Below are 11107 nucleotides of genomic sequence, written 5' to 3' on the forward strand. Positions count from 1 at the left end.
GAGCCCTGCCCCCGCTGTGCCCGCCCCAAAGCCCTGCTCCCGCCCCGCCCCTCCCCAAAGCCCTGCCCCCGCTGTGCCCTCCTCCAAAGCCCTGCTCCGCCCCGCCCCTCCCCAGAGCCCTGCCCCGCTGTGCCCGCCCCCAAAGCCCTGCCCCTTCCCCGCCCCGCCCCCAAAGCCCTGCCCCCGCTGTGCCCTCCCCAAAGCCCTGCTCCCGCCCCGCCCCTCCCCAGAGCCCTGCCCCCGCTGTGCCCTCCCCAAAGCCCTGCCCCTTCCCCGCCCCTTCCCCCCAAGCCCCGCCCCCGCTGTGCCCGCCCCCAAAGCCCTGCTCCCGCCCCGCCCCTTCCCCCAAAGCCCCGCCCCCGCTGTGCCCGCCCCCAAAGCCCTGCTCCCACCCCGCCTCCCCAAAGCCCTGCCCCCGCTGTGCCCGCCCCAAAGCCCTGCCCCACCCCTCATTCCCCAAAGCCCTGCCCCGCTGTGCCCGCCCCAAAGCCCTGCTCCTGCCCTGCCCCTCCCCCAAAGCCCTGCCCCCGCTGTGCCCGCCCCCAAAGCCCTGCCCCCACCCCTCATTCCCAAAGCCCTGCCCCCGCTGTGCCCACCTGCAAAGCCCTGCTCCCGCCCCTCCCCCAAAGCCCTGCCCCCGCTGTGCCCTCCCCAAAGCCCTGCCCCCGCTGTGCCCCCGCAAAGCCCTGCCCCTTCCCGCCCCTCCCCAAAGCCCTGCCCCTCTGTGCCCTCCCCAAAGCCCTGCCTACGCCCCCATGCCCCTAAAGCCTTGCTCCGCCCCCTTCCCCAAAGCCTTACCCTGCCCCCATACACCCAAAGCCCTGCCCCGTGCCCCTGCCCAGTCATTGCTCACCCCGTGTGGCACCAGCACTGTGCCAGGTCTTGATGGGAAATTGCAGGGCTGCCCAGAGGATTCCGGGGCCGGGGTTCGGCGGCGGGGACCCTTCGTTCGGGACCCGCCGCCGAAGTGCCCGAAGACCAGCGGCGGGGCCCCGCCGCCGAATTACCGCCGAAGCGGGACCCGCCGCTGAAGCACAGCCCGGTCTTCGGCGGTAATTCGGCAGAGAGGGGCCCCCGCCGCGGGTCTTCGGGGCACTTCGGCGGCGGGTCCCGGAACGGAAGGGCCCCCCGCCGCCGAAATACCGCCGAAGACCGAGCTAAACTTCGACAGCGGGTCCTGCTCCGTCTTTGGCGGTAATTTGCCAGCGGGGGGTCCTTCCGCCCCGGAGCGGAAGGACCCCCCGCCGGCGAAGACCGGGAGCAGCAGAAGCTTCTGTGCCCGGCCCCGCAAGAGTTTTCCGGGCACCCCGGAGCGAGTGCGGGACCCCGCTCCAGGGACCCCGAAAAACTCTGGTGGGGGCCCCGTGGGGCTCGGGGCCTGGGGCAAATTGCCCCTCTTGCCCCCCCCCTCTGGGTGGCCCTGGGAAATTGTCCAAGCTGGCCCAGGAGAGACGTGTGTGTCCCTGCTGCCCCCTGCTGGCGGGGTTGAGCACTACTCTGTGTGTGTGTGTGACACTGTTTGTGTCAGTGTGTTGCTGGGATAACCAGTAGGAAATGGCTTTGCAGGTGTAAGGGGACTGTTGCCCCCTTACTAACATTCAGTGGGGTGTTTGGTTGCTAGCTCCCAGCACTAAAAAGGGAGCGGTCGATGGGAAATCAGGAGCCTGAGACTGACAGTCTCCAGGAACAATGTGGAGAGGCCAGTGCTCCAGGTCAGCCTGATTGACAGGGCGGGCAGCTAATCAAGGAGTCAGGAGGCCAGGGGGGGTCCCGTCCTCCGTGTGAGCTGGATTTGTCTGAGACAGATGGAGTGGGGCCGAGCTAAGGAGAGAGCGGGGCCCCAAGCTAAGCTGATGGGAGCGGAGCTGCAGCCCAAAAAGCCAGAGCACGGCCCAGAGAGAGCAGCCCTGCCCTGGGAGCAGAGCTGCAGCACCAGAGCCAGAGGGGCCAGACAAGCAGCCCAGGAAGCAGATGAGAGCTCAGAGCAGAGTCACAGAAGCAGCCTGCAGAGCAGCCCTGCCCTGGGAGCAGAGTGGTAGCAACTGGAGCCAGAGAGGCCAGAGAAGCAGTCCAGGGAGCTGAAGTCAGAGCAGCAGCAGCCGCCGTGCTGAGGCAGAGTGGAGCTGGAGCTGGAGCAGGGGCAGTCTGGAGCTGAGTGCGGTGAGCAGCTGGGCAGAGTGAGGGGGACCCTGGGCAGTGGGCCCAGCGCAGGGAGATACCTCAGCCAAGAGGCCCCGCAGGCCAGACTGGGAGGGGGATTGTAACCCTGACAGGGCGGGGGTGACGCTGGAGAGAAGGGTCCTGCCACCCAGAGCCTGAGAGTGTGTGGCCACCGCCGGAACGAGTGTCCGACCTGCAGCGTCCCTGCAGCACAGCCAGGACCTGAGAAGGAGGCCTGGGACCTACAAGGAGCAGGCTGTGAACTGCCCTGACCTTTCAGAGACACTGTTTGTGATGTTCCCTGCCACAGAGCAGGGTGATGTGTTTCCTGTAACCTTTCCCATTTTTCCTTATTCTTTTTTAAATTAAGTGTTAATTAAATAACTTGTATTTGCTTTAAATTGTATGATGTGATCAGTGGGTCAGGGATGTGCGCAGTGCAGAGAGAGTACCCCGGAGTGGGGACACCCTAGCCCCTGTCCTAGGTGACCACAGCAGGGTTGGGGGTCGAGCCCCCTAGGAATCCTGGGCCCAGCCTTGTTGGGGTTACGAGGACTCTGCCAGACAGGAGAGTGGAAGGGGAGTCCTCAAGGGCAGGGAGGCCTCTGGGTAAAGGAAGTGGGAGCGAGGACTCAGATCCTTTCGCTAGCCCACTTCACCGGGGTAGTGCAGAAGCCAGGAAAGTTCCCCACAATAGCGGGACCATTCTCCCGCTTACACAGGATTTTGTATCCTGCAGCAAGAGTCTCTCTCTCTCTCTCTCTCTCTCTCTCTCACACACACACACACACCCACCCACCCACCCAGAGGGGCATGCTAGCCCAACTCAAAGAGAGAAACAATCACCCCCAGCCGCACTCACAATCACCCCCCCACACACCACAATATTCACAATCGTGCTCAGCGATACAACCGCACACAGTTCACTCCCACTGCTCCAAATGCAAGGACCTCCTGCCCCACACAGCATGTGCCGAAGCCTGTGGAACTCACTGCCACTGGACGGCTACCAATGAGAATGATCCCCTCATGCTGGATCATCTGCTTGGCCCCCTGCCCCCTCTCAGGGCACGCTGTGGCTGGGGACTGTGCAGTGGCCCAGCACCAGGCAACGCAGAACAGACACCACATGCCCTGCCCACCTCACCTGAGCTGCTCTCCAGGTGCATCGGAGCCCAATGCCCCACACCTTGGCACTCCTGCCCCACAGGGAGTGAGCTGCAGCCCCCACCACACTGCACAGAGGGGAGAAGAGTCAGGCCAGCCAGCCGTTGTAAGATGGGGAAATCACCACCGGGGTGGACGGTATGGGGGCTGTGACATACGGAGAAACGGTTGTCGCGCCGGCAGAGGGCAGCAGAGCATGCACATGCACACAATTGCAAATATACACGAACACATGCATGAATCCAGACACATACACACAATTGCTAATATACACAAACACCCGCAAAAATCCAGCCAACACCAACACAAGCCTGGGAGCCAGGGCAGCAGAGCAGGCTGGGGCCGGGTCACTCCACTTCCCGCAGGAATTAGCCAACCCCCCCTGGTCCCACGATGGACTGGGGTCAGCCCCCTTCTGCTTCCCCCCATGGAAGCCTGGGGCCCCAGCCTGCTCTGCTCCCCTGGCTCCCAAACTTGGGGGGGGGGGAACCGCCCCACAGCACTTGCTGGCGGCGTGGCTGGGAGCCAGGGGAGTGGACCAGGCTGGGGCTGGGTCACTCCACTTACCATGCAGTGAATGCAGGGGTGGAGGGGGGGGGGCGGGGGGGGGGCGGGGCCAGAGCTGGGGCGGGGGCCATGGGGAAGAGCCGGGTAGCCCCCCCTGCAGCAGCTCCCCACCCCAGCTCACCTCCGCTCCGCCTTCTCCCCTGAGCACGCCGGCGCCGCTCCACTTCTCCCGCCTCCCAGGCTTGCAGTGCCAATCAGCTGTTTAGTGCGGCAAGCCTGGGAGGGGAGGAGAATCAGAGCAGGGGCGGCGTGCTCAGGGGAGAAGACGGGGCAGAGGTGAGCTGGGACAGGAAGCGGTTCCCCTGCAGGCCCCGCCCCCGTTACTTGCGGTGGGCAGCCCTCCCCGCACCTCCCAGCCCCTGCCCCAGCTCACCTCCACTCCCCGCCCCCCCTGAGTGTGCTTTTTGGTGCTCCCAACCACTTGGCACCCTGGGCAGCCGACTAGTTCGCCTAGTGGTTGCATCAGCCCTGGCCACTGCCTGTCAGCAGGATTCCCCCTCCTCCTCCTCCTCAGTGAGACTAAATCTCCGCACCTAGACAGCCGGTCCGTCCGCTGCACCCCAATCCCCCATGCCTGAGCCTCCCTGCCAAAGCCCTGCACCTGGCTCCAGAGAATTAAGTCTCACGTGTCGCTGGGAACTCGGATTCTTGTGCCCAGAGAGTCTCAGCCCCCCTCAGTAGCTGACCTGAGAAACACAGTGTCTGCAAAAGCAGCAAAGAGTCGTGTGGCACCTCACAGACTAACAGACGTATTGGAGCATGAGCTTTCGTGGGTGAATCCCCACTTCGTCGGATGCGTCAGTGTCGGCCTTTTCCAAAGAAGTGCCTGGAGGGCCTTTTTCTGTGTGACCACGTGGCCTAATGGATAAGGCGCCTGACTTCGGATCAGGCGATTGAGGGTTCGAGTCCCTTCGTGGTTGTGCAATTTTACCTTTGGGCTGAACGTCCTGCTCCCTTCAGGGCTGGAACCTCTTCTTGGCCGCTCAGGCCAATGCTCTGGCTTCAGCTAGAGCCCCGGGAAGGAGTTGGGGGTTGGGTGTCACAAAGGCTGGGGCATGAGCCCCAGGTGCTTCCAGTCTCGCCTTTGCCCTTCCTGACTTGCCAAAGAAACTGGGCGGCTGCCCGGGCTAGCGTGTGGAGCAGTTTCCCTCTGTCCCTGTGCTGGAGGGGGGTTGCTACATGGAGCCTGGGTGTTTCTCTGCTTCTCGCCAGCTGGGGAAAAGCCTCTTGGGGTAAAATCTCCTGCCCCACTGCCAAAGTGAGCACCTGGAGTACGAACGGTCAGAGGCCCCACCAGGGGGGCTGGCCCTGCTTTCCTACCGTCTTCTGATGTTGGCCACAGAGCATCAGCAGCCACCCCGCATGCTGGTGACCTTCAGTGGGTGTTTGGCCTGGCAGGGAGCAGCCTGGCTGGGTGTTTTCGTGCCATCTGAAGGCCACACATAGGCATGGTCCTGCCCTCCTCTAGCCCTGCCCTTGGTTGCTCTGTGGCTTATAAGCCTTCCCTTGGAGCTGTCAGCACCAGCCGCCTCTGCTCTAGGTGCCCAGAGGAGGAGAGGGGCTGGGCTCCAGCCTGGAAGCCTGGCCCTGGCACTGCTTCCTTTAAATGCCATGTGGGCAAGAGGAAGAGCTGCAGCTACAGGGACCAAAGTTGTGGACATCAGGTGAAGCAGCAAGAAACCCAACCATCAGGTCAACCCGCAGGAATCTCTAGCCAGACGGTTAAGTTCTAGGACCCCACCCTCTAGCGGCCCAGCTGGACCAGAGACCCATCGCCAATGACCCTATCTCCAATGGGCACCAGTGACCCAGGAGGAGGAGGAGGAAAAAGCATCCACTCTAGTTCAGCCAGGGAGAGGGTAACAAAGCACATGGCGCTCCAAAGCTTTGCAGCAAACCACCGTACCCGCCAGAGGTCCCACTGAAATTTGAACTCAGATTCCAGGATTCAGAGTCCTGAGTGCTGCCCATTACACCATGGGACCTGAGGCAGAGTGGGCAGGGAGCCACCTCAGTGCTGCTGGCACATCTCTGCACACCCATGGGGGGAGGGGAGCAGAGGTCGTCCATGTGCTGCCTGGGGGAGGGGCAGAGCACAGAGCTGCCTCCCCTCCCGGGTCTATTACAGGAGTGGGTGGGTGGGGTCTTTTGGCCTGCAAGGTGCAGCAGGTCGGACTAGATGATCACACTGGTCCCTTCTGACCTTAAAGGCTCTGAGTCTAAAAGGGAGAGGGAAGTAAAGGAAGTTTTTTAAAAAATAAACCAATCATTGTAATATCAGGATAACTCCAACAGCTCATTGTATAGTCCTGCCCCTTTCTTCCTCCACTGGGTGTTGAATGACCTGCAGCACATGGATTCTCTCATTCCATTGATAAACTGATACAATGTGACTGAAATTAAATCACTTCCCAGCAGAGAAAACATCACATCATTACATTAGCTGGGAATTGAACCCAGGTCGACAAGCTTGGAAAGTAGCTATGCTCACCACTATACCACCAATGCATCTGGCAGAAGTGTCACTTATGCTTGCCTAATGAGGTTAGACCAGCGTTGAAGAGATTTTTCTGCCTGTTAAAATGTACTGGATTCTCATCACTAAAAAAAACCCTCATGACTAAAAAAAACCCACCTCCATCTTCACTTGGGTTTGAACCATCAGCCTTTCAATTAGCCACCAATGTTGTTAATCACAGGGTATGTCTACACTACGGGATTATTCCGATTTTACAGTGCATCCGAGTTCAGATTGCTGTCCAGAGCAGTCACAATGGTGCACTGTGGGATGGCGCCTGGAGGCCAATACCATCGAATTGCGGCCACACTAACCCTAATCCAACATGGCAATACCGATTTCAGCGCTACTCCCCTCGTCGGGGAGGAGTACAGATAACGGTATTAAGAGCCCTTTATATCGATATAAAGGGCTTCGTTGTGTGGACGGGTGCAGGGTTAATGCCCTTTAACGCTGATAAATTCGATATAAACTCACAGTGTTGACCGGGCCAGAGAGAGCAGCAGGTTTCCCATATTGTTTCCCGCTCTTGTTTTCTTTACTAGTTTCTCCTCTGCACCAACTTGCTCTTTTTCTTCATGAGCCTGGCTAGCTGAAGTGGGTATTCACCCATGAAAGCTCATACTTCAAAACATCTGTTAGTTTATAAGGTGCCACAGGACTCTTTGCTGCTTTCAGTTGGTAGAGCATCAGACTTTTAATCTGAAGGTCCAGGGTTCAAGTCCCTGGTCAGGTGATAAACTACTCACCAAGATCTTACACTGTCTTTCCCATGTCCTCTTTGATGTTACTTTTTCTCTTCAGGATTTTCCCTTTCCTTAGAAGGGCCTTTTTGTGTGTGGGTTTGAAGGGGCAACTTCCTGACAGCCCCTCTGTCCTTGCAGCCTGGAGGAATAAAGGCCTCTGGGCATAGAGCATGTTCCTCCCCTGCACACACACACACACACACAGAATATCCCTAAGGAATTAGAATCACCTGCTGCCTTCCCCTTTCCTGCTGGATCCCCAAATGAAGATGCTCTTCAGCCTAAACCCATGTCCCCTCTTTTCCCAGGGCCCCTCAGACCCAACCCTCAGTCCCTCCTATGCTCACTGCTCCTCACTCCCAACCAGAGCCTGCTCCTCTTCACCCTTCTCCTCTGTCCCAACCCACAGCCCCCTCCTATTCCCGGTGCCCCTCAATCCCTACCCACAGCCCCCTCCTATTCCCGGTGCCTCTCAATCCCAATCCACAGCCCCCCCCTCCTCACTCTGCTCCTCAATCCCAACCCACAGCTCCCTCCTTCCCTCCAGCAGCAGGTGCTTCAGACCCCCTCAGGAAGATTTTCTTGCAAGGTTTCGTGTATGAGTCTGCATGTGGATTTTACAGTATGTTGGAAATAGGTTGGGTTGTTTGCCGAAATGATCACTTTTGGCTGGTGTTGGATTCCCAGTCTCCATGTTATAGGGGCAGGAGAAATAAAGGGTTGTTATCCTTGTTGTGTGAACCAAGGGCAGCACAACTGTGCTTGGCAGACCCTGATTGAGGGACTCATCCTCAGTTCAATAGCACTTGCTAGGCAGGGGACATGGGTTCCAAAGCTGAGTGGGTTGGGGCTATGTCCATACTGCAATGAAACACTCATGGCTGTCCTGTGCCAGTGCAGGCTCCCAGGCTAGGGCCATGGGGTGGTAAATTTGCACTGTAGACATCTCAGCTCAAGCTCAATATTGGGCTCTGGGAGCCCTCAAGGTTGGAAGGGAGTTTAGCAAGCAAAAAAGATAAACTGGCAGTGGAGTATTACCCTGGACTTGACAGCATTTCTCCATTGGTCTGTGTGCTTTGGGGCAGGGACAATAACACGTCCTGCTGCATCTGTTATTTCAAAGGGCGGTTTAGGATTTTCATTCTCACACATGGTGCATGAAGCAGGACTCAACCCTCAGTGTAAATTAAATGAGCTGCCCACAGGTTCTGGCAGCCACAATGAGCCATTTGGCGTGAGAGCCCAGACCTGCCCCTGTCCCAGAGGGAGGGAGGTCATCTGTGACAGGCTGGACCACTGACCTATCAGCTCTTAACTCTCAGTAATTCCGTTATCAGTGCCTGTGAGTGTAATTGAAACAACCATATTGGGCTGGACCAAAAGCCCATTTAGTTCTCTGACAGCTGCCAATACCAGGTGCTCCAAGAGGTACTCAACAAGGCACCACTTGGAGTTGAACCCAGGATCTCTTGTTTACAAGACAGGTGCTTTAGCCAGCTAAGCCATGGTGCCTGCTTGTGGCTCAGGGACACTCTCTGCCCACACCTGTCTCCCTGCCATCCCCACTGGGGCCTGAAAAGCTTTGCTTGTGTTGGATTCTGCAAAGCAGAGGAGCAGGTGAGGTTTTCCTTGCAAGGTAGGTAGGTGTGTGTGTGTGTGTGTGTGTGTGTGTGTGTGTGTGTGTGTGTGTGTGTGTGTGTGTGTGTGTGTGTGTGTGTGTGTGTGTGTGTGTGTGTGTGTGTGTGTGTGTGTGTGTGTGTGTGTGTGTATATATATATCTTTGGCCAGGTCTGCACTACAAAGTTATTTCAGCATCATTATATTGCTCAGGTGTGTGAAAAACACACAACGCTCCCTCGATCAGCAGCTTTTGGCTGGTGCACACACTGCAATGCCACGTCTGGCGACAAAATAAAACCACCTTGACAAGAGGCCTAGAGCTTTGTGCCAAATTGTCAGTGTAAATGCTGCTGGTCATTATATCACCATAACTAGTCTCCACCAGTATCCCACCATGAACTCGCCTGCCCTGCATTCCTGCTACAGAGGCCGGACCTCTCTCCTTTCATAGCTCCAGAAAGTTCTGACAGCTGAGCTGCTATCTACACCGGGATTAGGTTGATAGAACTGCATTGCCAGCCTAAGTAATGTAATTACACCAACCTAATTTCCTAGTGTAGACCTGTCCAAAGAATCGCACACACACCTTGGGAGCAAAACTTCACCTGCTCCTCTGCTTTACAGAAGCCAAACACGAGCAACACTTGTAAGGGCCCAGTGGGGATTGGCAGAGAGTCAGGTGTGAGCAAACACGCTGCTTTAAACAACAGCAGGTACCATGGCTTGGCTGGTTAAAGCACCTGTTTTGTAAACAAGAAATCCTGGGTTCAACTCCCAGTGGTACCTTAAAGACTGGCTTTTGGAGCACCTGGTATTGGCTACTGTCAGAAGACAAGATTCAGAGCTAGATGAACCTATGGTTTAAATTACACTCGCAGGCACTGATAATAGAGTTACTGAAAGTTTGGGTGTTAAGAGCTGATAGGTCAGTGGTCCAGTACCCTCAATGTGGTTTTAGCTGGAAACACACCTGGAGGACAAAGACTCAACTGAACTGATTCAGAAGAGAATAATAACAATAATATTTTCAAACCAAAGTCCCCAAACAGATTAGTACTGGTTTTTCAGTTTGGGGAATTTTTTTTCCCAGTCAGACCTTGCCAAGGGAAGCAGGGAGAAAATGTTTGAGTTGCCTCCTTCAGAACAGCTTGGCCTAGACACTAGCTCTGGGTCACTGCTCTGGCCTTGCTCAGGTTGAGGGTATTTTAATAATTTGGGCTGGTCCCAGGGTGTTTGGAGGACATGACGAGGATGTTCCCTTTTGAGATATAAATTAAGAAATACAGGACTAGAGAATTTTTCTTTTTTTAAGAAATCTGGGATTTAGACATTTTATTTAAAGCAAGAGAGTTCTGAGTTTCTGAGAAGGTTTTTGTTTGCAAGCAGCAACATCATACCAAATGGGGACATGGTTGTCTACAAAGGAGGAGTAATGACTAAATGCATCCGATGAGGATGCGATTTGTACCCACGCATGCAGAGCACAATGGACTAGCAGTCCATCACCTTAACCACTCAGCCACCTCATCAGAACTATCAAGGAAAAGACAGGAGGAGAAATCTAATGTCAGCAGAGATAGGGACAATAAGGAGTTTTTAAATACTAAGCGGAAGCAGGGGCTGAATGAGCTCCCCCCTCACATCTAGTGAGGAGCTGGGGGAAAGACTTCAGGAACAGATGGTGTTTGCACAGACACACCTACTCTGCCTAGCTATGCAGCATGATGGGGCCGCTTTCCCAAAATGACCAGTTTTGGCTGGTGGCAAGTTACAAATCACTTTAGGATTGAGTGGAATGAAATGTTATTATCCTTCCTGCATGAGTGAAGGGCAGCAGAACATACCTAGTCGGTCCTGATGGAGGGGTAGGTGGGTGAGGAATAGCTTTTATTGGACTTCATAGAAGTGATTGAGAACGTCATCCTAAAACAGTGGTCCCCAAACATTTCACACTGTGCCCTCTTATCCAGTTGGGGGAGGGCAAAACCAGAGCTTGAGGGATTCAGCCCTGGGTGGTGGAGCTCAGACTTTTGGCTTCAGCCCCAGGCACCAACAAGTCTAATGCCAGCCCTGGTGACCCCATTAAAACAGGGTTATGACCCACTTTGGGGTCCTGACTCTCAGTTTGAGAACCACTGCTCTATGCTGAGGGGAGAGAGTTTTCATGTGGGTGCAGTTAATCCACTTCCCAAGAGGTGGCAGCTATGTCAGTGGGAGAAGCTATATCGGTGGGTGTGCAAGCTGTGGTGTTTGCCACATTTAAGAAGTTTAATCAAACCCCATTTTTAAAACCACTTCTGGTCTGGGAATGGCAAAGGATCTCGAGGAA

General features: G+C 56.2%; 1 non-coding gene across 1 annotated transcript; it reads left to right on the plus strand.

The window, feature by feature from the left end:
• The first annotated feature begins 4741 nt into the window (after positions 1-4741).
• TRNAR-UCG lies at positions 4742-4814 on the plus strand. The gene has a single exon. It is a non-coding gene; the product is annotated as a tRNA-Arg (tRNA).
• Positions 4815-11107: the final 6293 nt, after the last annotated feature.

This window comes from Mauremys reevesii, linkage group 12 (assembly GCF_016161935.1).
Source record: "Mauremys reevesii isolate NIE-2019 linkage group 12, ASM1616193v1, whole genome shotgun sequence".
Taxonomy (NCBI): domain Eukaryota; kingdom Metazoa; phylum Chordata; order Testudines; family Geoemydidae; genus Mauremys; species Mauremys reevesii.